The following is a 25906-nucleotide window of genomic DNA, read 5'->3' as shown; positions in this document are numbered from 1 at the left end:
GTTTGTATGACAAAGCAGGGAAGACTTTCACCATGTTGGCTATTCAGGAGGCCACATATCTAAATTAGATACAACCAGACTGAGACACATCCAGTGCCTTTCTGCAAGGACAGTGGAGGTATGTATCAAAATTCACTCACACCAACTGGTAAGTGTAACAAACATAAAAAGGGAGGTGGGATGGTAATGGAGCCAGACATGTACAAATGCACCAGTATAAGCTTCAAAAATACACGTCAAGGCCTCCAAGCATAACAAAGTATGGAGAGTATATACAGAAGGCTTCTCTAACTACCAGACATGTAAAAAGACTAAGCTAAATTTTGATGCAGGTCAAGCAAACCAAGGACGTGATGTTGAGCTTTCATATCTTACGTGAATGCTCTAGTGAGTAAGCTATTACTGTACCTCTGAAGAACTTTGATCTGAATATTAGGAAGGTTCTTTGTATTTTGTCTAAGATTTAGGAAATTAATTTAAGAGCTGCAGGGGAAAATATAATTAAAAAAAAAATTTAAAAGTCATTCTTCCCTATTCAGGTAACAGTTTAATGGAACCACTGTTCTGAAAAAGTATTCATAAAGCCAACAGTGACTGTTCTACTTGTTTCCTTTCATGCCTATAAAATGTATACACTGAAGAGAACTTGTCCCTTTACAACAAGAAAGCAATAGCTTTTGCACTTCCAGAAGAAGGCTTGTTCTAGGACCTGTAATAGAATTTAAGCAGAACACAGTACTGCCTTTACAGAGAAGTACCTAACAACAACAAAAGAATGTGAAGAACAATGTGTGGCTGGACTTAAGCTATTTCCCAAATTATTCTCCCATCCTTTAAAGGGATAAATAGAAAATGCAGGGCATGAGAAAGCTATCATCAACATGAAGATTCCAAGAGCACAGATGAGTATTAAACCTAGCGAATGGTAGCAAATGAGACAGATTTAATGCCAAACCGCCCTTGTAACACTGAAGACATAGGCATGTAAGCTAAGTTGCTCTTTCTTCCTACAGGAAGAAAAAAATATAACCACATTTTTTTCTACTTGTAAGTCCTTTGGAGACTTCGCTGTAGTAAGGACCAGGTAAGCAGAAGCTTCTTTGTCTTTTTGTGAGCAGAACTTCAATGGTTAAGGCCACAAATTGCCTTCTTACAGTCAAAATGAACAGATATCACTTAGTCTTAATAAAGAAATTGCAATACAAAAGCACCTAATGCAGAAATAAGAGCAGGCAAATGGGCTGCTTTTGTTGTTTTTTTTTTAAATCTAATTCTTTCTGTGTAATTGTTAAATAGCAGCCGGCACCTCTCCAAGTTTCTAGTGTGTTTACAAATACCCTCAGTTTGGAGCTACTCCACATTTTTGAAGCAGTCTGGCTTAGCACTAATCTAGAATAAAAAGAAAATCCTTTACAACTGCATAATCCATTTGATCCCTCAGGTTCCTCTCAATGTAAAATGTAGTTTAGCGAATGAATTCCATAGCCCCATAGAAGGTTATACTCCAGCCTGACATACGGCTGATAAAAAACAGAGCTTATATTTATTAGAGTGACTGCCAGGATTTTACTCAAGGGCACATATATTTTTGACAAAAACTTGCTTCAGAGTACCAGATGCTTCTGCATTAAGAATGACATTATTTATTCTAGTCAGAGATTAAGACAAGGCACAACATTTTGTAACAGGTAATGGTTACAGACTAATTTGGGAGGGGCAAGTAGGGGAGTATAGATTTTCTTTATTAAAAAGCTCTGGAGAAAAGGGTATTTCCTTAGCTTAGTATTTAGTATCTTGTCACTTGCATAAATGGTAATCTCATACAATTTGATAAAAATACTACTAGTGGTTGGGTTTTTTTAATCCTTATTTTTTTATCACTTGAAATGCCTGCAGCAGCACTTTTCAACAGATTTCAACACAGTCAGAATTAAAAGGAAGGAAATGTTACAATGAACAAAATCTGAAACTATCCTCTCTATGTCCATACACTAAGCAACATTATCACACCGAAAAAAATTTAAACGAGAACACATTCGATTACAGCTACTGAACTCAGGCATTTTCCCTAAGGCAATAAAACTAATCACAAGGAAATGTTAGCATGCTCAAAGAGTTCCAAATGTATTAAAAAACCCCAACTTGTTTACTAGAGCTAGATGAGAACAAAATCTAACAGCTTAAGAATTTCGATAGGTTCTACCCTATCCTAACATATAAATTAAAAATCAATTTTCTCAGTTTTTGCACAGCCACTGTGATTAAATAAATTAATTCATAACTCTTGAATGTTATTCTCATATCAAAAGTCAAATAAACATTCTATTTTAAAAGTATATTTTAGATTAGCAATATATGGGTTGATAACAATATGTAATCAAAACTGATATGTTTTAACTTCAGTAGGAACATGACTTTTTGTCAGGATACCACTATGACAGTACAATTTTCACCAAATCTGTAACATTTGCCAAGTAATTAAATGGTAACATGCATCAAAGAAAGACTGCTAAATTATTCTTGTTTTTCTCTAGTTATTCAAGAAGTATAATATTCTAGCTACATGTGCACACATTTTATCACATTTAGATATCCACAGAAATAGGCATCTCAACACCAAGTTTGAATATTAAAGAACTGGATTTCAGATGGAGTGTACTAAATGCAGGTGATTGTCTTCTCTGAGACTTTCTCTCCAAGTGCTGCCAAAATACAAACTGAAAAACATGCATAATGAGTACTTAGAAGTAACTGCTATCAAAATCAGACTTAAAAGGTTGCACTTTTTCCATGGTCAAAAGTTCTCAGAGACTAGGCAAAAGAGGTGCTGGTTCATATCTACCACAGTGAATTGATAAAACTAACTCTCTAATACTTTAAAGACTCATTACTTACAAAAGCTGAATAGAGAATTCATTTAGAAAATGTGTAAATAAGCAACTGAATCTGTATTCTGTATTATTGGTATGTTATGTAGTGTTCAGGAGATATGTACACAGTGACGTATTTCCACAATGCATGAAATCTGTGTGTTGACACAGCCTTTAACATGTTGTGACCAATGTGGTAGCCACTCATGGTAAAAGGAGTCATCTTATTAAAGGGCAAGAGTTAGTCCAAGGGTAGTATGACATAATCCAGCCAGCTCCTGGTATGTCATGGTTTTAGCTGGGATAGAGTTAATTTTCTTCACTCTAGCTGGCACAGTGCTGTGCTTTGGACTTAGCATGAAAAAAAATGTTGAGATAACACGAAGATGTTTTGGCTGTTGCTGGTTAGTGCTTGTACTAGTCAAGGACTTTTCCAGCTTCCCACGCTCTGCCGGGTGCACAAGAAGCCGGGAGGGGAGGGGGCACAGCTGAGAGAGCGGATTCAAACTGACCAAAGGGATATTCCATATCATGTAACGTCATGCCCAGTATGTTAACTGGGAGGGGCTGGCCAGGGGGAGGGAGGCAGCAATTGCGGCTTGGGGATGGGCAGCGTTGGTCAGCGGGTGGTGAGCGGTTGTATCGTTCGTGTTTCTGTGGGGTTTTTTTCTTTTTTTTTCTTTCCCTTCCTTTTCCATTTTATTATATTAACATTATTGTCATTATTATCATAATCATTATTATAATTATTATTTTATTGTAATTACTAAACTGTGCTTATCTTAACCCACAAGTTCTTTTTCTCTTCCGATTCTCTTCCCTGTCCCGCAGGGGTGGGGGGGAGTGAGCAAGCAGCTGCATGGTGTTCAGTTGCCAGCTGAGGCTGAACCATGACATGGTACTACAAAGATGGCAGTAGAGACACTAAGACATCTTGGAACAAGCTATCTTGGCACAAGGGATCTGGGTGAGTCCATCTGAACATGGAAGTACCAGGCAAGTTCATTTTACTTACCACATGCAAACTGGCTGTATAAGCCTGGAATAACATTACAATCATACAACAGAAAGCAAGAACTACACATTTGTAAGTCACCAGAAACTACAGGTGTACCCCAGGGGTCAATACTGGGTCTAATTCTGTTCAACACCTTCATTCATGATCTAGATGATGGGACAGAGCATACACCCAGCAAGTTTGCAGATGACACAAAACTGGGAGGAGCAGTTGATTCACCAGCGGGTTGTGCTGCCATCCAGAGGGACCTTGAAGCCGGAGAAATGGGATGATAAGAACCTCATGAAGTACAGCAAGGGGAAGAGTTAAGTGCTGCACTTGGCAAAGAATTATCCCATACACCAGTATACACTACAGGCTGACTGGCTGGAAAGCAGATGTTCAGAAAAGGCCTTGGTAGTCCTGGTGGACACCAAGTTGAACATGAGCCAACAGTGCACCCTCAGAGCAAAAAAGGCCAACAGTATCCTTTGCTGCAGTAGGAAGACTTTTGCCACCAGTTTGAGGGAAGAGATCCTTCCTCTCTGCTCAGCACTGCTGAGGCCACATCTAGAGAACTGGGTCCAGTTCTGGAGCATTTTTCCTGTGAGAAGAGGCTTAAACAGCTGGGATTGTTTAGCTTACAGAAAAGAAAGCTGGGGATGGATCTTATGAATGTCTATAAATATCTGACAGAAGGAAGTAAAGAAGATGGAGCCAGGCTCTCTTCAGTGGTGCAGAGTGACAGGATCAGAGGCAACGGGCACAAACTGCAAGAGAGGAGGTTCTGTTTGATTATCAGGAAAAACTTTTTCACTGTGAGGGCGACTGAGCACTGGGACAGGTTGCCCAGAGAGGTTGAAGACTCTCCATCCTTAGAGATATTCAAAAGCCATCTAGATATTGTCCTGAGCAACTGGCTGTAGATGACCCTGTTCAAGCAGGAGGTTTGGACACGATGACGGCCTCAGCTCTGCTGTAATTCTGTGGTTCACTTTTTTTATACCATTCTTCATACCCTATCAGGAGAGAAAAAAACCAACAAAATAAATCTTATTTGTCTCCTTATTCCTACCAAGGACTGATAACTAATATGATTTGCATTTTTCACTGTGTTTTAAAAATTGAGTTTATAAAACAGAAGACAATTATGCCTAATATATTAAATAACAAAAATATGGAAGGTTTTTGTTGTGTATCCTGTTTTCTGAGGCACTGCAAAGGCAAATGTGTATGGAAAAAAAATGGAAGATTTAAAAGGCAGATAATATAATGAGACTTACTAAGGTATCCGTGACAGGAACGAGTTTTTTAACAAGATTTTGGAAAGTGTTAAACATATGCCTGGAATGGCAACATAATATCACCATCTTAGGCGAGTAAGTTATTATACCCTGTGTCACAGGATAAGCAAGATAAAGGTCTCATTTTTCACCTCAGTTTATTAAAGTAGCTAATTGGTAAGGCACTGATAAAATGACATTTAAAAGAACAAATAATGTCTCTATCATATGAAACAATATGAAAACATTTAAGTTACTCTATGTATTCTCCATGTATTTTGTGCAACTTGCTTCTCAATTCCTAAATTCAAATACTGGAACTTGGGGAACTCAAGTGGATTTTCAAAAGAAAAATGTCCTGTCTCATCTCATTCTCCTGAAGAAACTGGCTGCTCATGGCTTGAATAGGAGGGTAGAATGGACTGTACACAGGGTAAAAAACTGGCTGATGGCCAGGCCCAAATAGTTGTGCTCAGTAGAGTTAAACCCAGTCGGCAGCTGGTCTCAAGTGGTGTTCCCCAGGGCTCAGTATTGGGGCCGGTTCTGGTTAATATCTTTATCAATGACCTGAATGAGGGGACCAAGCGCACCCCCAGTAAGTTTGCAGACAACAACAAGTTGTGTGGGACTGTTGATCTCCTTGAGGGCGGAAGGCTCTGCAGAGGGATCTGGACAGGCTGGATCAATGGGCCAAGGCCAATTGTATGAGGTTCAACCAGGCTCAGTGCTGGGTTCAGCACTTGGGCCACAACAACCCCATGCAGTGCTACAGGCTTGGGGAAGAGTGGCTGCAAAGCTGCCTGGCAGAAAAGGGCCTGCAGGTGCTGGTGGACAGCCAGTTGAACATAAGCCAGCAGCGTGCCCAGGCGGCCAAGAAGGCCAACAGCATCCTGGCTTGTCTCAGGAATAGTGTGGCCAGCAGGACTAGGGAGGTGGTCGTGCCCCTGTGCTCAGCACTGGTGAGGCCACACCTCCAATACTGTGTTCAGGTTTGGGCCCCTCACTCCAAGAAAGACATTGAGGTGCTGGAGTGTGTCCAAAGAAGAGCAACAAAGCTGGTGAAGGGTCTGGAGAATGAGTTTTATGAGGAGCAGCTGAGGGAACTGGGGTTGTATAGTCTGGAGAAAATGAGGCTGAGGGGAGACCTCACTGCTCTCTACAACTACCTGGAATGAGGCTGTAGTGAGGTGGGTGTTGGTCTCTTCTCCTAAGTAACAAATGATAGGACGAGAGGAAAAAGGCATTAAGTTGCACTAGGGGAGGTTTTGGTTGGAAATTAGGAAAAAATTCTTCACCAAAGGGGTTCTCAGGGATTGGAACAGGCTGCCCAGGGAAGTGGTTGAGTCACCATCCCTGGAGTTATTTAAAAGACATGTAGATGTGGCAGTAGTGGTGGACTTGGCAGCATTAGGCTAATGGTTGAATGTGATGATCTTAAAGGTCTTTTCCTACCTAAATGATTCTATCATTCTGTCTGGGCTAAAGTTTTATCAGCAATGTAGGACACTTCACATCAGTTTGTATGAAACTTTGCTTCAGTCAAAGAGCACGCAGATATTGCTAGGGACTTATGTTTGACAAGGATAAGCTATTCAGAGGAGGAATAAAAGAAAAAATTACATATGGATAGTAGTAAAGGAATACAAGAAAAAAATACCGAAATTATGGCATGTGGGAGCTACTCAGCATAATGGGACATAATCAGAACAAACGAAAATTTCCTTCATTTATCACAGAATCCACATGTTGCAACAACTCAGTCAACCTCAGAGTTACAGAGGAAATTGGCATAAACACATCCCTTTGAGAGTAATCATCATAAAGGTCAATTATGCATCACTTAACAAATTAAAGTTCCTTGAGCTTCATGATTTAGTCTAGACTAATTTTATGGGCTGAACACTAGCAGATATTGTTCTTTAAAATCCTAACAAGGCCAGCTTAGTTGGGAACACCAGCATATTATTCCACTTCATGTGGTAACAATTTTCACAGAGAAGTAATAAATAGTTTCCCCACCAGTATGAGCTATTAAAGGAAAATATATCCTCTTTATTTTAGGATCTGGACCGTCTTTTGGGATCCCTACTCACTATGCTTGTGGAGGAAACCTTGGTCAGCAGGACTCTGAAGGTGAAATTATCTCTAGCTTTTCCTTGTAATAGGCAAACCAGGAAGATTTCCAGCTGCTAAAGCAGCACAACATTAAAATGCTATCAGAACAAGATTAGTTTTCCGGAGGGAAAAACTCCAGTCTGCTGGGACAAATTAAAAACAAAAGATCTAGAAAAAACACTCTCCTGTGCTTACTGTGTCTTTCCAAAGCACAGCACAAAGCTAACAGAAATGTCCTTGGACTGAATGGGCCTCCCAAGGTGGCTGCATTTCCCCTTTCCTCCAAAGGGTTCTACATGACCTCGCACCCTGTTGGAAATAGGAAAACTCCCTTTTGCCCCATGACAGGTTTAAACAATTCACATAGTTAGTGGTAGGGAAAGGGGGTGGAACAGGGGAAGACACCATAAACAAAAAAGACCCTATCTGCCATAATTCTCATTTGACACATTTATTTCACTTCATACAGCCCATCCACCCATTCGCAAGCATTCAATTGAATCTGTGGACATTCCACACTCATCAACGGCCCCTAACCACTTTAATAGTAGCAACACTAGTCTGTTTTACAGACACAGAGTTACAGAATAGTTGATATCGGAAGGGACCTCTTGAGATCATCTACTCCAACTGAACCGCTCAGGCATGGTCAGCTAGAGGAGTTTGCCCAGGACCATGTCCAGCCAGGTTTTGAACATCTCCAATGACAGAGACTCCACAGCTCCCTGTGCATCCTACACCAGTGTTCAACTACCCTCAGTCAGAATATGAAATAAGTATGATAGATTTAGCAAGGGAATATTGATAGCACCAATATCTAGTCAGGGTGCCTGACTAGAACTCCCTAACCTAAAAAATATCTAAAATCAGTGAAAAAAAAAAAAAAAGATGATTGAGTTCTTAGCTGTGGCATTCATATACACTTCTTTCGTTCTCTTTTTGGTCTACTTTCTTTACCAGAATGAATTTACTGCTTGTCCTTATCCATGTCAGAAAGATTAATCTGAATAGAAATCTTAAAATGGTTTCCCCTAAAAAAATAATTATTTAAAACATTTGTATGATTCTTTATGTTCTTGCACATGGATTTTTTGTAAAGATAATAACCTAATTTGATTAGGAACTCTCCTTCACCGAACTTCCTCTCTACTGCAACTTACATTGCAGCAAAGTATTCCCATACCAAAGGTATAGAAAATGGAAAGCATAAGAGGCAGAGAGAGATATAGACCAATAGTCTGTATGCTAGAACAAATGTCTCTTATAACAAGAACACTTAAAAAAACCACAAGCCCAGTGCCGTACCAGAGGTCAATTTAATGATACATAAGAGATGTATTACCTATTTTGATTTTCTTCTTTATTTGGAGAAAATAAACTCATTTGCAGTTAATGACTGCTGGCACTTCTGTGCTTTGTAATCCCTAGCTTCAAGAAGGCATCTCATTATCTGTTTAAGAACACAAATGCTTGAAAAACAGCAACTTTCATTCTTGCAGGAGGTCATGTGCAGAATAATTCAAATAATCATCTTAGATTCTTTAACAACTCCAGCATTGTCTTAAGGAAGAGCTATTATTAGTAATCCCAGGCAAGAGATGCAGAGTTCATCCCATGATTAACTTTGATTTATTGGACAGAAGGTTAGTGACATTATAGCATAAGAGTTGAAATTTAAGTAATGTCTTTATTGAAACCTTCTGAACATAAAATAAGCCCAAGGGTGTAACACAAGAGGAATAATAAGCATACATTCACAGCAACATATACCATTTTATTCCCTACTGTTTTGCATTATCAGTCACTGTAGTTGAAACACTGAAATAAACTTATTTAAGAGGAGTGTTCATTGATGTATTTTATTCACTTTTGGTGTGATACACAAAAGTCGTCATAACCTTCTATCTGTTTTTGTGTAATCTAGGCTTTTTGCTGACCTGAAATATTTCTGAACTGAAAAAGACCTTTCTGCATCCAGTTGATACTGAGGATGTCATTCTCTCACGACAGCATTTCACAGATATCACAGCTGTCAATACTAAAAAGTAGAATACTTTGGGGACACTTCAGTGGAAAATTATTTTTTCACAAAGATCTGATATACCCTTCTAAGGGCTCAAGAAAGTAACTATTGGGCCCAGCCAAATGCCTACGGCAGTAAGTGAACATCATCTCAGTGACCTCAACAGCCTCCGGGAATGAGGTCCATGACTAGTCTGACATGCTTTCTTTGGAGAGCTATTAACAGTGTTCAGCACACAAAAATTTAGAGGATGAAGAGGAAGAGTCATTTAACATGCTTTACACTTTAAGAGTGAGTGGGGCCCCAGCACCCAATGCTATGCAGTGAACACCTGATTCTCTGACACTAAAAGCTTTTCTTTTTATCTACAGTCAGGGCAGAGGGTTTGGTTGTTTGGGTTTTTTCCAAGAAATCCTGTGGGGGATGCCCAAATCAAATGCTTTATGTGTTGAGATTTAGTAGGTTTATATAAAATTGTCCTGATAACCCAGTTCAGGGTTATCAGGTTGAGGGTTTCAGCAGAAAACGCAGTCAGGAAATGCAGAACAGTAACTCTGCTACACATCTCCTATCAAAAGTCTACCTTCTTGATTTTCCTTTTAAATACTACCCACTTGCAAAGCATTCAGCCTACAGTCAATGACATACCTGAGTGCCAGGATTTGCCACTGGGTGAAAGCCTCCACAGGCTGGCAGATCAGAGCAGCTCTAAGAGTAGGTTCCACTGGAGATAAAAAAAATAAGGGGTGGGGGGAGGTTGGGGGGAAGCTAGATTAGCCTATAGAATCATAGAATAGTTTGGGTTGGAAGGGACCTTTATGGTCAAGTAGTCCAACGCCACTGCGCTGAGTAGGGACATCTTCAACTAGATAAGGTTGCTCAGAGCCCTGTCCAACCTGACCTTCAATGTTTTCAGGGACAGGGCATCCACAACCTCTCTGGGCAACCTGTGCCAGTGTTTCACCACCCTCATTGTAAAAAACTGTATTCAATTAATATTTGTGCAAAGATTGGTGCTAGTGATAACTCCACAAAACTAGCACACTGCACTGGGAAGCTACAAGGCATTATTAAGTTAAATGTGTCAGTCACAGCTAAAATTCACACTCCTCAGCTAACAATTGGTTAATTTCTTTCTTGCTTCAACTTAAAGGTACAGGTCTCTTTTAATTTACCACGCATTCTCAGAGAGTAAGGGGCTTATCTGAGGGGGATGTTCTTGGCCCATGGGCATGATTTTTAGTATTATAATGAGGGCAGTTCACCTAAAGGGCACTTTGTTTTAATTATCAAATCCCAATTAGTTGTTCTCCTTGACTATATACTTTATCACCCTGTTCTCAGCGTCCTCTGAGGAGGGATGCGTGCTTTCATCAGTCTCTCAGCTCTCCTCAAGGATACAGTCCTAAAACAAGTGGTTCCCTATCTCTCAGTTCCCTTCTCTGGTTGTCAAATTCTGTTTTGCCAGGCTCACAGAGTTCATTATTATGGCTTAGTGGAAAAATCAAAAAATTCCATTTTCTTCAGGATATCACTTTCACCAAGCTTGTGGCCCTCCTCTGGACACTCTCTAGTAGCTTTATATCCTTAATGTACTATGGCGCCCAAAACTGCACACAGTCCTCAAAGTGAGGCCTCACCAGTGCAGAGTACAGTGGGACAATAGCCTTCCTCAAACCCATATCTCTCCAGTTGAGATAGAATGATGCTGTGGGGGACCGTGCCAAAGGCCTTACAGAAGTCCAGACAAACAACAACAACATCCATAGCTCTTCCCTTGTCCACTGATGTAGTCACTCCATCATAGAAGGCCACTAGGTTGGTCAGGCAGGACTTGCCCTTGGTGAAGCCACACTGGCTGTCTCGAATCACCTCCCTGTCCTCGGTGTGCCTTAGCATAGCTTCTAGGAGGATCTGTCCCATGGTCTTCCCAGGCACAGAGGTGAGGCTGACAGGTCGGTAGCTCCCCAGGCCCTCCTTTCTACTCTTTCTAAAAATGGGTGCAACGTTCCCCTTGTTCCAGTCCCCAGGGACTTCACCTGACTGCCATGACTATCATGGAGAGTGGCTTGGCAACTACATCAGCCAGGTTCCTCAGGACTCTGGGATGCATTTCCTCAGGTCCCACAGACTTATGTACATTCAGGCTCCTCAAGTGGTCACAGATCTGATATTCTCTTACAGCAGGAGGGACTTTGTTCCCCCAGTCCCTGTCTTGCGTTCCATTCACTTGAGAGGTGTGGGAAGAGAGGTTGCCAGTGAAGACAAAGGCAAAACATTTTTTGAGTACTGAATAGAGATCTGGTCTAATCGTTAGAACATGAATTAAAAATACTGAGGATACAATCTATAGATGAGCTAATATTAATTATATGGCAAGCTGCTTCTGTCACCCTTGAGGATAACTCTAAACATGATTAAAAATTCCATTCAAAGGAGGGTCATATTACATATTACACCCAGTTTGCCAGATCTTAAAACCCATCATGCCAGTAAAATTTATTGAATGGAATACTGAAGAAGCAAATTCATCCCACTTATTCTAGCACTTCCGTTCAGAAACATTTAATAACAAAGTTAATAATTCCTCTATGCAGGCTGTACTGCTTTTCTAAATATGAAGTTTTTGCCAGGCATGGAACAAATTTTCACAGAACAGAACTTTTATAACTTGTTATACAGCAAAACAACAATACTCTCACCTAAAACTACATGATAGGATATGAGAGTGACAGCCACCAGGCTAGGTATAGCACCGTCCTTTCTCAAGTTCTCATCAAATGAACACTTTGACTGTCATGTTCAGGCTTTACTTTCTTAGAAAGGGAAATTCCACTCTTCCCCCCTCCCTCAGGCCAGAACCAGGATAGGAACTTCAGCAAATCAGCCCAAACTAACTCAGTAGCTCCAACAAGGACCTAAAGGGATGGTAGGTCTCCATAATGAGCTACTGATATGTTTGAAGGCTTTTTTCCAATTAAAAAAAAAAAAAAAAGACACAAGAAGAATGCAAGACAAGATAGAAGATAGACAGAACTTACAGGAGTAAGTTTAGTGTCTTGTGTGCATATTTCCTAAGTATGCATTCTTTATCTTTAGACACATCTGATTTATGCCTTACCTCTGAGATGGGGAGAAACAGGCTGCAGTATTTGAAATATATTACTCATAAGTGTAATTCCTTTGTCTGTCAGCATTTTTTCCAGTGATGGTGTTTCCTTACTCAGCTATAGGTTTTTCCTTTTGTTATACTTCTGACACATTAAATCTTTCCTGATACCCAACTGAAGACAGGTAACTCCTCCGACCAATTCCTGACCTATTTGTACTGGAAGTTCTTAAGCTTTCCAGCCTCCTTTAATTTAATTTTATACATTGCTGCCTATTCTAATGCAGAATTGAAGACAGAAACAATCACATTTTTAGAATTATTCCCAGATGTTTTCCAGACTTGTCCCAAACAGTTTTATATACTTTTCAAAGATGAATTGTTTTCTTTTGCTAAGAGTCAGCTTAGGTAGCATTTCATAAAGTCAAAAGATAGTTATAAAAGTTAAATTAGGTAGTATTACGGTAGGCAGAGGAGGTACCAATAAAATGCTAAAGTCCTAATGCTACAGTAGCAAGCATTGAATTAAATTCAAAGTGAGTATTGTTTCAATAGGAAAGGAATGACAGGCTGGCTATTGGGAGACAAGTAAAAACCCAAAAGTGGCATATAACTTTTTGATAGGGAAACGTTTGCTCTCTGGTCCAAGAAAAGTACAAAATTCTTATAAGGATTTTTGAACTTGAATATGTTGAATAAGAAATACCAGAAGCTCAAGAGAAAGATTTGCTTGGAACATACCTGGGTGAGAATAATCTGCATCACATAAAATGGAGAAAAACACACCTGAACAGGCAAGTGCAAAGGATATGGATTTTCATTTGTATTCGCTTAGATGGCAGAGAAACAGAGCCAATACATATGTTGATTAATACCTGATAAAAACATCCTTTAAAAAAAGCAAAGTAGTTGTTGTTACCTGTCCTGCCCCTCCCCCCCTCAAGGTCTCAGAAGCAAAAAATTACAGTTTGCTAGGAATACGTAGATGTGGTTCCTTGACAGACTTGTGTAACAACTGCTGTGTAACAACAGCAACAACAACAAAAGATGTCAGCAGCTTTTTATATAATGTCAAAGCAAAATGTAGAGACAGGAGACCTGCAAGTTGTGTACCCTGACAAACAATACAGACGGCAGAAGCAGAAGGCTAGCAACAATGAAGCCTACAGTATTACAGGCTAGAGAGGGAAATGACAGTAATTAACATTGTAGCTGAAAGACCAAGAGATGGGATTTGAACAGTTGGTGTGAGATGTAGACTCTTCTCACTGAAACCAGCTGACCAGTCTAATGAAGGACTTCAGCACATACATTCCCCTTTTTAAGTCACCCTGATTCCTTCTATCCATGGCATTTACATGTGGTATAGAAAAAATCCATGGTACTGGAATGAGTAGTTACCACACAAAAGGAGGGGAAAACAGCTTACCAGCTAACTACTCACAAAACCACAGAAACAGAGATGCAAGATAAAATTTAAACCAGGGAGAAGCCTGAACAATGCAGTCAGAATTAGTTTCAAGGAAACAGACCTATGAAGTACTCAGCTTTTTGAGAAAAGCTCTTTGCTTCGGTTTTGGTGGTAGATTTTTTTGTTTGTATGGGGTTTTTGTGGTTTTGTGGTTTTTTTTTGTTGTTGGTTTTTTTTGTTTGGTTGTGGGGTTTTTTTGTATTTGGTTGGGTGGTTGGTTTTTTTTTAAAGAAAGAGGGGTCAGGAAAGCCTGAAGATATCAAGCTATAAGGAAAGAGCCTATAGAAACAGTCCACAGTGAAAACCACTTTGTGAGAACTTTCCAGGGAACAACCTCTGTTAAGTATATTAATTCTAACTATACTACCACTCTGAATGTAACAGAAACCCTTATTTCTTTTGAACTGCAAGTTAGTGTGATGTCTGAACTTACAATAAAGGACATGAAAATAAAAACCTAAACATACCAAACACAGCTATGACCATATCATACACAGTGTTTAATAACAGCAGGAATGAGAAAGATGTAAATGGAAAACAAGGTGATTTCATAACTGCTGAAGAAAAATAAGCCTATTATCTAATATTCTATAAAAATATAATTAGTTACATATCAAGTTTGACACAGACATTATTGAAAAAATGTTTTACTATCAAGTAGGAGTCTATGAAGACAGAAAATCAGTGGCAAGAAATTAAAAAAAATGGTAAGCAATAACTTCTATTTTTCTTTGCAAGTAGGCAAATTTCAGAAATAAAGAAATAATGTTGATACTATTCAAAAATAAAGCAGTAGTAGAACAAAAATCACAGTTTTGTGTTATGACTCTGAAGATGCTCAAAGAAACTCTAAATCAATAGCCTAAAATGAATACAAAACTATGTGGGAAAAAGTTACATACTGGCTCTGAATTATTGTTCTGCTTTTACAGAAATACTATTATTAGTGAAATGTAGAGGATAGAGCAAAAATTACAAAAAGCATGAATCATAGTAATTATGGATAATGAAACAACTCAGAACTATTCCAAATTGGAATGTTCTGTAGCAAATTGAACTTCTATCTACAGCCAAGTAGACCTGTGGAAAGAGACACTATGAGTGTCAAAAGAATATTCTGAAAGGAGGAAAGAAGGGACAAACCTGGGTCCTTTTGGGGACATACTAAATTATAGGACAGGATTCTTAAAATGTCTCAAATGCTAACAGGAAACTTAAAACTCATTTTAAAGTAAGACTATGTAATCACCACTGTTGATGAGTATAGTTATCCTACTTTTATAAACATTGTGGGAAAAAATTCTAAACAAGAAACTGTAGGACAGGAGTAGCTTTGACACTTGAGTTTGAACTTGGCTACAAGGCAACACACATGTGTACAATGACATACGAAGAAAACAGTTCTCCATGAGGATGCTCCTTGTTAGTTTTTGTTATTATTAAATAATGTAGACCCACAGAAAAGACCCTGCTTCTTCGAAGGGCAAAAGAAGTGCTTGCATCTAAATACTCCAGAGCTATTGGGAAGAACCAGCAATCAGACAGCACAAGTCAAGGTACCTGAAGAGAAACAATAAAAGACAATGTCTCAAAAAACTACAAAACAGAAGGTTCTGTTAGCATATACCTTTTTTTTTTCTCTCCAATAAAAGATTTTGTGCGGTTAATAAGACCACACAGATAAGCATTAAAAATAGAAAAGTCCATTCAGAAAAAAAAGTTGTTTCTCTACTCCTCAGAAACATCTAACATGAATGCTGCTTTGAACAGTTATGGTTGTCTTAATATTGGAAAAAGAGGGAACACACTTTGAAAGGTCTGAAAAGTTTAACATCACATGTAAGGATGCGGAAGTCTCAGAAATGTACGCAGTGGGGATTTTCCTGAGAAGTTTTACCTTTTCTTATTTGTAGTCATTGATATATCAGTGTCCTTAAACTCCTGGGTCTTGGTCCTCCAATAACAAAGATTTCCCTGTAAATAATTTTATGATTTAAATTTTTTAAACTTCTCCAGATTATGGGCAAGGGACTCAGATTTTCCAATTTCCATCAGACCTGAGTGAATAGCCTGTGAGCACATGCCTAAGGATCCTCAGACAGAGGAAACCACCTAACCTGATGGGTTTTTAGCCCATCTCCAATACAGTAATGATAAGGCAGGTTCTGATGTGATAAATTGTGTGGGAAAAATTATTGTCGTTATGACTTCCTAATGAGGAACTCACACAACTAGTCCTCCAGTTGTCCAACTGGTGTTGAGGTACGAATTGTGGGACTGATCTGCATCAATTAGCTCTACCTCAATAATACCTGGTAATAATACCTCTATCTACCAATACCTGGTAAGACTTGGCCTATTGCTTTATCAGGACTCCTGAATCTCTAGTTCCTAAAAGTTACAAATTAGGGACAATTAAAAACTCCTTCAAAATTTTGAGACATCACTCGGTCAGTGATTCAATGATTACCTGAACCAAAAATACTTCTTCCAGCAAAAGTGATAATTTCTTTATCAGGTACTCAGCGAGAAGAAAGAATACTGGGTAGGTATCCAACAGTAATTTTATAAAGCAAGTTGAGGCTTGTCATATCCTTGGCTACCACAGCTAGAACTTGTAAACTGAAGCTAAGACATGTTTTTGAAATGTTATGTTCAGTATCTTAACTTTCTTTCAGTAATACAAAACAATTCTTCCTTCACTGATCATTCTCACATATGGGAATTTATCCTTACCATAACTACAAAGCTTTTAGTAGTACTTGACTTGATGAATGAGCTCACAGCACTGTTGACAGAGTTTTTGCAATGAATTGTCCAAGAGCAGTTATCACAAAATGTTCTTGGATAACTACTAATATTGTGTATCCTACATTGCCCATTTTCTCCAGGCGTATTCTATTTGTTTCCTCCAAATAGTCCACATTTATAGCCATACAAAAAAACCTCACAAAAACTTTTATCAGCTCTTTAAAATAAGTTATATTTTATGCTTTCCTGCCGAAGATTTTAAACTGTCTCTTTTAGGTGCTAGTTCCAAGTGCTAATTTTATATTTTTTTCAGGGTAATTTACTGAATAAAATTTATAACATCATCAAATTTAAGGAGTAAGCTTTGCAGTCTGCAGGATCATAACACACTGAGATGGAAAACAGGAAAGGCAGAGATATCCCCTATTCAGTCAGGGAGGAAAAAAAAAAACCAAACCCACTATTTAATCTGGACAGCACACAGTATATCATTAGTACACCCTTTTGCTTTAAAAAAAAAGATTATTGAGTTTACCTGTGTAGATACAACAGGTATCAGCTGCTTTTTCTTCTAAATGCCTTATCAATTTCATACGAACGCTGCCACTGACATTTCTGTCCAGATACTAGTGGTCTAACATCCCAAATCCTTGTGTATCACAGAAGCAAACTGAAATCAGACTTGTTTAGTAGGTGCTCATTTCTAGTAGTGGTAGAGGCTGGCTGCAGTGCAGAGTACAGTGGGACAATAGCCTTCCTCAAACCCGTATCTCTCCAGTTGAGATAGAATGATGCTGTGGGGGACCGTGCCAAAGGCCTTACAGAAGTCCAGACAAACAACAACAACATCCATAGCTCTTCCCTTGTCCACTGATGTAGTCACTCCATCATAGAAGGCCACTAGGTTGGTCAGGCAGGACTTGCCCTTGGTGAAGCCACACTGGCTGTCTCGAATCACCTCCCTGTCCTCGGTGTGCCTTAGCATAGCTTCTAGGAGGATCTGTCCCATGGTCTTCCCAGGCACAGAGGTGAGGCTGACAGGTCGGTAGCTCCCCAGGCCCTCCTTTCTACTCTTTCTAAAAATGGGTGCAACGTTCCCCTTGTTCCAGTCCCCAGGGACTTCACCTGACTGCCATGACTATCATGGAGAGTGGCTTGGCAACTACATCAGCCACTTATTCAAGACCTGAATGGACCTGGCTACAGTAATAACATGATTCACATTAGAGGTAGATTCAGTGTTGTTCCATTCATGCACTGAAATTGGGTGAGCATCCATGGGTGCTAACTAAACAGTGAATAGTAATGAAATTTGGGACTTAAGTATACAGCCTCATTACGACGATTATATGTGGAAAAAGATATGGTCAGTATATACAGTGAATGAATTACCTGCAAGTTCACCCACTAGGCATTGGCAATACGCATTGTCACTATTAACCTAAATTAAAATACCTAATTTGCCTAATAGAAGTAAATGATAAAAAAGACCATAGCATGGCAGGATGGAAATGTGTAATAATTAATTTTTTAGTTTATATTTCCATGGGGATTAGAATTGAATTCAGGGGCCCAGGGGGTGGAGCGGGAATGCAGAAAAATAAAATCCCCCTGCAACACCAGGGGTGGTGACTGCCAATCTCACCTGCATACAACCAGAGCAAACAGCATGCAGCTGATTACTTGTATATTCCCCTGACCATTTTCCACATCTGGTTTTACAGAAACACAATAAACATGTAAGTCTATCAGGGTATGACAAGCCACATTTGTGATTTCTTGCTGCTTACCTGAATCATGAATTTTATGAGTATTATTTCTCTTACAAAACTCTAGCTCCATTTAAGTGCAGAGAAGAGTCTAATGCCCTATAATGTGTAGTAGCAGTTTGTAACTAACAGAGCAGTGGGCAAGCTGAGCCTAGCAAAAACTTATGAAAACAAAGTTTAGCTGTTTAAATACATAATTTAACATAAAATAAGTCAGTCTAAATTCCCAAATAATAATGCTATGCCTAAAAGTTGTATCCTTTAGTATTAAAAACAATTTAGTGAAGACTGGGAGTTCAAACTGGAACTATATAAGGACAGAGTACTAGGTCAGCTGCTTACTAAAGCCCAAATTACAGCTTTTGAAACAAAAAAAGGAGCAGGGTTGCCTGGGCACACTGCTGGCTCATGTTCAGCTAGCTGTTAACCAACTCCCCCAGGTCCTTTTCCTCCAGGCAGCTCTCCAGCCACTCCTCCCCAAGCCTGTAGCGTTGCATGGGGTGGTTGTGACCAAAGTGCAGGACGTGGCACTTGGCCTTGTTGAATCTCATACCGTTGGCTCCGGCCCAACGATCCAACCTGTCCAGGTCCCTCTGCAGGGCCGTCCTGCCCTCCAGCAGATTGACACTTCCACCCAGCTTGGTGTCATCTGCAAACTTACTGAGGGTGCACTCAATCCCCTCATCCAGATCATCAGTGAAGATACTGAACAGGACAGGCCCCAACACTGAGCCCTGGGGAACACCACTCATGACTGGCCGCCAACTGGATCTGACTCCATTCACCACCACTCTCTGGGCTCGGCCGTCCAGCCAGTTTTTAACCCAGCGCAGAGTGCACTTGTCCAAGCCGTGAGCAGCCAGCTTCTCCAGGAGAATGCTGTGGGAGACAGTGTCAAAGGCCTTACTAAAGTACAAGTAGACAGCATTCACAGCCTTTCCCTCATCCACTAAGCAGGTTACTTTATCATAGAAGGAGACCAGGTTAGAGAGGCAGGAGCTCCCTTTCATAAACCCATGCTGGCTGAGCCCGATCCCCTGGTTGTCCCGCACATGCCACGTAATGGCATTCAAGATGATCTGCTCCATGACCTTTCCCGGCACCGAGGTCAGGCTGACAGGCCTGTAGTTCCCCAGATCCTCCTTCCAACCCTTCTTGTAGAGGGACGTCACATTCACTATCTTCCAGTCATCTGCAACGTCCCCGGTTGACCAGGACTGCTGATAAATGATGGACAGTGGCTTGGTGAGCTCCTCTGTCAGCTCCTTCGGTATCCTCAGGTGGATCCCATCCAGCCCCATGGACTTGTGAACATCCAGGTGAAGGAGCAGGTCAGTGACTGCCACCTCTTCAACAACTGGGACTTCATTCTGCATATGATCTCCATCTCCCAGCACAGGGGCCTGACAACACCGAGGATGACCAGTCTGACTATTAAAGGCTGAGGCAAAGAAAGCATTAAGTACCTCAGCCTTCTCCCCACCTTTCCTGGCAAGGTTACCTTCCACAACCAACAAAGGAGGGAGGCTCTCCCTGGCCCTCCTTTTGTCACTGATGTATTTATAAAAACATTTTTTTGCTATCTTTAATGGTGGCGGCCAGTTTAAGTTCCAGCTGGGCCTTCGCCTTCCTAATCTTTTCCCTGCATAACCTCACAACATCCTTGTAGTCCTCCTGAGTCACCTGCCCCTTCTTCCAAAGGCGGTAAGCTCTCCTTTTTTTCCTTGAGTGTTAACATTCTAACACAGTGTCAACCTGATTAACATATGCTTCTTTGCTCTTCACAGCACATGGGGAGGATGTGCATACAGTTAGGAAGGCATTTGAATCAACTGTGGAATTTGAAATAACTGACTCCATGAACTCTGTGAAGTTCAGGGTTAATTCTGTGAAAGTGGTAGAATCTCTGTAGAAAATTATACTGAAATAAATACTGTAGATTCAAACATTACAAATACCAGCACTTACAAATGTAAAAATAAAGTGATCCTTTGTTATTCAACCTAGTTTTATTTCACTAAACTACTTTTTGTGCTAGCAGTGGATGACGTCTGGATTTTTTTCGCTTTTAACCATAGATCATGAAGTAAATTAGACTAGCACTGTGAAAATCTGCAGTCTACTTCAAGTGGTATTTACTTCTAGTGGTTCAAGGAGGCAGAAGTTATGTTCCAATAAAACCTGAAAAAGCAACAGTATTTCTTTCTTCCCTCATGCAATTTTACCATCCAGTCCTTCATACTTAGTATTGACTTTCCACTAATGTTCTAGGATAAGAACTAGGGATTTTTAACTCAGCTTCATCTGTACAAAACAACATCCTACTCTATGTGCAAAGCTCACCTGTTGTTACTAGTTTGTTGTTGCATCCCAATTACTTAGTGGTTTGCATTCATTCCCATCACTTGTTTACACTCAAAGTGTTTTCAAGGGTGAGTCCTGCTGCAGAAGGAGTATGCTGTTGATGGTTTCTTCTTTGTCACTTTAGCATCTGTTTTGTGTTGGTTTTAATATGTTTGCTAACGTGCTCCACCTTGCTGGGTTTTTTTACCACTGGTTTGCAATCCCGCATTACACACCCAGATTTACTGAGGTGTGTGGTGCTTAGGTTGGATATTTGCTCTTTGTTCCCTTTGTTATCCATGAAACTGACTTTGCCCAGCTTCCAGGGCAACATTCCCCCCAGGCAACTATAGCTGGGCATCAGTAAATTGTTATAGCCCTGGGGCTATCACCCTTACATGTAGGCCCCTGCTGTCATTCCTTAGCTGTATCCCTCGGTTCTGCATTCTATTCTAAGGCTATATGTGGCCCATTTTACACAGAATAACAACTTGTTATTATTGTCTATTAGTTGCAACATATTAGTTACAAACATGTAATAGCAATTACTGTTATTCCATTTGTTTAGCACAAAGCTAAACAAAACCTAAACCAAGGTTGTTAATAGTTACCTGATCTTTGCACTGTTGCTGTTACAGCTAAACAAGCTAAAGCTAGTCCAGACATAGCCTGACACATCCCAAGGCCCGAGCAGGTATAGCCTGACTGGCACAAAACTCATGGCCTGTTACAAGAAATGGTAACACTTAATTCCTAGGCTGGAAGGGGGTCCACGACTGCATGTGAATTAACAAAACCTTCTGGGAGTGGGGAAAATCCAAGCCTATGGAACTCATTCTTCCACTAACAAAGAACTACACAGCTGTTTTTGCAAATGCAAGATATTTCTCTTTGACTCATCTCTATTAGAAAAAAGGCACTGTACTCATGCCTGTACATAAATATGACAATGCAACAATTCCTGAAGAGGGGGAAGGGGAGGAATAAATTTCCAGAGTGAGAGACATTGCATGTCTTTGCAGATTCCTCAGACTGGGTAGTGTTTTGATAAGGCGCAGGATGCTCTATGCTGACAGCTTGAAATGCTTATTAGGACTTTTTTCTTGTCCTCTGAATAACTTTTCAAAAACATTTGGTTCTTTGCACTGACACAGTGGATTTAAGGCTAAGAAATATACTCAGAATAGACCTAGCTTGCTAAAGAAGACAACTCAAGTCATTGTTTTTAAGATTTGGTTATGTATGACTCTCAGTAATGTGTTTTAGCCACAATACAGAATGAAGGATGTAGTGATTTATTTCTCTCACACACACACAGAGGACAATAGCATTTAAGAAGTTAACATGCACTTGTATTGAGACAAAAACAAAAGTATGAAAAAAATAATCCAATCCATTCAAACCATCATTGTTAGTGAAATCACATTTCAGCACCCAAAACCCACAGATGCTCTGTGGTTGCTTAGTAAGGTACCTTTTCCAATTAATTTCCTCAGTGCACTTATCCACTTGACTAATCTCTCCTGGAATCCTCTGTGAAAATCAGCATCACTTTTTTCTACCTTTCAGTCTTCTGGAAGTGAACTAGTTAAGGGAGACATTACATATATCACAGATAGCACTTCAACTATTTTGTTCCCAATCATTTTTTATGTTTGTTTTAAATACTTTGGTCAAAATGTTTTAAAGTGCTTTTGGTCCTCTGATGCATTGAGATTACACTTATGGGTGGAGGTACCATATCAAACACCCCGTGAAATCTACATGTGATAAAGAAGTGCACTTTACATGCAAAGCCACAAATGTACTAATACTCTAATTAAAATATCAACAACCTGTTCAAAAAGTTACTATTCTCTTTACAAGAAATTCTCCAAACTCTACAAATATTGTTAGTTCTCAATGGTAAGACTAGAAAGCTCCTTTATGGAAGGTTTCACTGTATCTACCTCCTTCTGTGTTCTTATGATAACCAACCTTATGCTCCTCAAGCACAAATGTGGCTATTATTATGGTGAATTGTCAGCATCCTGAATTCCTCACTGGCGTGGGCATGCTCACAGAGCCCACCCTTAGCAAACGCTCTGAATAACAACATGGGTAGGATTAGAATTAATGTACACAGCACATGCATGCAGATCAAATGCACAAAGCTGTCAGGAGGGTGCTTGCCCAAAACTGATCGTATTAAATCCCACAGCTGATAACCCTTAGCCTCTGATGAGGTTAGAGGAAGACAAACATCAGGCAAATTAAACACTATCTGGGAAATTGTAAACATAGTTTGAAATAAACAAAGAGTTCACCTGAGAAATACAGAAGAAACAAGTTTGTAACAAGGGAGAGGAAGATACCCAAGAGTAGAAAAGGCAATACTCATCCTGCTGGCACTCTAACCTCTGCCTATGCTAAACAGCATGTCCTCCCCATGGGAAGCCATGAGCAGCTAGCACCCAGCCTGCACCCCGCATGCCCTGTGGGAGGAGTGCACATGGTTAGCATTTTGGGGAATGAGCTGTAGAAAGATTTCTGTTTATTAAGTTTAAAAATGCATAGTATTCTGGCTTATCTGTTGTACAAAAGATATTAATTCCAAATGGATACAATGATAGCTGGTTAACAGAAGTCGCTAATAAGTTTATGAATTGCTTTGATCCCAGTTTAGGATTAATCTAGGTGAACTGAGCAGCTTTTTCCTTATAACAGCTGGGACATTTATGATGTTGATAGCAAAGGTTATTGCTTCCTCATCCTACAATCCATCATGGCCTATTTTTACATACTCTCAAACACCCACTGTACCTTGCTTTTTCTTCACTAGCCTGCAGTTCCATGTTATTTCTGGATTTAATATATATTATGTGGTTTACATATACTAAATACTTATTCTTTGGTCCCTTTTTCAGCTCTAAAACTATTTCAATGTTGCATTCCCTTAGTGACCAGTAGTGGACTACTGATCATTTGCTCATAGCCCTGGACCTCTGGTTTCGTCATGTGCCCACATCTCAAAAGCTTCTGTGATCAGCCACACGTGTACCCTGTTAAAGTGCATTTTTATTCTATCATCATATATATAACCCATTCTCACAGAACTACTTATCATTACTATCCATTACTTATATAAATTATTACTTTTTGTAAGAATAGCACTAGAGCACACAATCACACAGAGATAAAATCACACAAAACCACGTTAAACAAGTTAGGTAATAGTCACTTGGTTGTTAAACAATTGCCATTACAGCTAAAGAAAACAGACCTCTAGGCTCAGGCAAAGCAAGTCTATGAAGCGCTAGCGCTGAGGTTCTGCTGAGTTGATACAGTGGCTCTGGTCTGTTATTAACAAAAGTAATACTGTATTCATTGGGCTACAAGGTCACACCTACTAATTTCTTGTAGTTCATTCTCTTATTTTGTTTCATAACTTCCTCTACCAACACTTCACACAAGACAAATCTCATGAATCTCTAATAAAAAAAACCCAAACATTTCAGACACAGCCATGTCCCTCAGACTTCTAAGTATACAGGAATTCAAAAAGTGCTATGGTTTTATTTCTGCATGCTTTTATATCCTGATCTATTAGCCCTACAGATCATCTGGCAAGCTTACCTGATAACATATTTAAAAATACCACTTAGTATTTGTTTTATTGCCTTCTGGCTTTGCCTTCAAACTTGGTTTTTGGCTTTTTTACATAAACTTTCCAAAAGCATATGGTTGTTGTCCTCATTTGGACAAAAATCCTACTTAAGGAATGATGCACTCTTAGTAATTTAACTAACCTGTTGTCAAGCAGCTGTATGAGCAGGGCTGCCCGGTAACGGAGGATGGGCGGGAAACAAGGATGACCCCAGCAAAGTCAGGGCAGTGCCCTCACCGACCAGGGCACAGTCCCACAGCACCCAAGCAGGGTCATGACAGCAGGCTCCATCGCAGTCCCAGACAGTCAATATGATGAGCCAGGTCTAGAATTCATCCAGGGAATCCAGTCAGAGCTGAGAAGAAAGGGCTGGAGACGGCACTGGAAGCAAGACTACAACATAGGCACAATGGCCCTTCAGGAGTTAGAACTACAACTCAGAACAACTACAACGTAGTTGTGAAGGGAGCTCCCAGCCCAACGGGCTGGGGAGACATGGCCTGGAGGTCCCAGGTGAGGCTGCTCAGGTGTGGTGGGTTAACCTTTGCTAAGGGCCAAACTAACAATCTCTTACTCTGCCTCCTCAACAGGGCAGGGGGAGAAAATACAATGGAAAAGCTCATGGATCAAGATAAAGACAAGAAAAATCACCCACTACTATCATGCACAAAATAGACCTGAAAGGAGAAAAATTCTTTTATTGCCAATTAAAACAGATTCAGGTAATGAAAAACAAATATAGAAAATTAAAACAGCACTTTCCCACCTCACCCTGTTTCTCAGGCTCACCTTCACCCCTTGATCCCGCCCCGAGCAGCGCAGGGGGCTGGGGAATGGGGGCCTGCGGCCAGCCCCCAGCAGCCCCCCTCTGCCGCTCCTTCCCCCTCACCCTTCCCCCTGCTCCAGCCCGGGGCCTTCCCAGGGGCCGCAGGGAAACACCCGCCCCGCCGGGGTCCCTCCCGGGGCCGCCGGGGAATCTGTGCCGGGGCGCCGGGAGCGCCTCCTCCCCTCCCGCCGCTCTCCTCCCCTCGGGGCTGGCGGGGCTCTTCCTCACCCCCCTTCCCTCGGCCCCGGCTGCCGGGCAGCCCTTTGCCCCCCGTCCCTGCCTCCCTCCGTGCCCCGGCCGTGCCCGCCCGGGGCTGAGGGGCTCGGCCGGGCCCTGCGGTGGCGCCCTCGGAGCCGGCTGGAACCGGCTGTGTCCGGCGCGGGGCCGCCCCGGCCACTCTTACTGTCAAAACCTTGCCACGTAACCCACGGGGGCCGGCCCTGCAGGTGCCAGCATAATTCACCAGAGCAATTAGAGTCTCGTGGTGCAATCAGGACCCGACACCAGCTTTTTAGCAATGTCAGATGCCTCTTCTCAGGTTTTGTCTTTCCCTGCCACAGCCTCCAACCCACTTGCAAAGATTAAATGCTTTTAGTTGCCCACGTTTTCTTCATTTTAACAGTTCTTTTTTTTGTTTACTTTTGCTGCTTTTGTAAAGACGTTTAATCTTAGGTACACGGCGTTGCTCTCACAATATGACTCC

General features: G+C 40.7%; 1 long non-coding RNA gene across 2 annotated transcripts; it reads right to left on the bottom strand.

Moving 5' to 3' along the window:
- Positions 1–1101: 1101 nt before the first annotated feature.
- LOC135311718 (uncharacterized) lies at positions 1102–25279 on the bottom strand. Of its 2 annotated transcripts, none has more exons than XR_010371305.1 (3): positions 25167–25279; positions 24520–24758; positions 1102–4886 (listed from the first exon to the last, which is right to left on the bottom strand). It is a non-coding gene; the product is annotated as an uncharacterized LOC135311718 (long non-coding RNA). The 2 variants fall into 2 exon arrangements; XR_010371304.1 differs by lacking the exon at positions 1102–4886 and adding an exon at positions 8654–8715.
- Between the last annotated feature and the right edge of the window lie 627 nt (positions 25280–25906).

This window comes from Phalacrocorax carbo, chromosome 2 (genome assembly GCF_963921805.1).
Source record: "Phalacrocorax carbo chromosome 2, bPhaCar2.1, whole genome shotgun sequence".
Lineage (NCBI taxonomy): Eukaryota > Metazoa > Chordata > Aves > Suliformes > Phalacrocoracidae > Phalacrocorax > Phalacrocorax carbo.
Note: the sequence above shows the minus strand (reverse complement) of the source record. Positions and strands in the feature narration are given on the sequence as shown.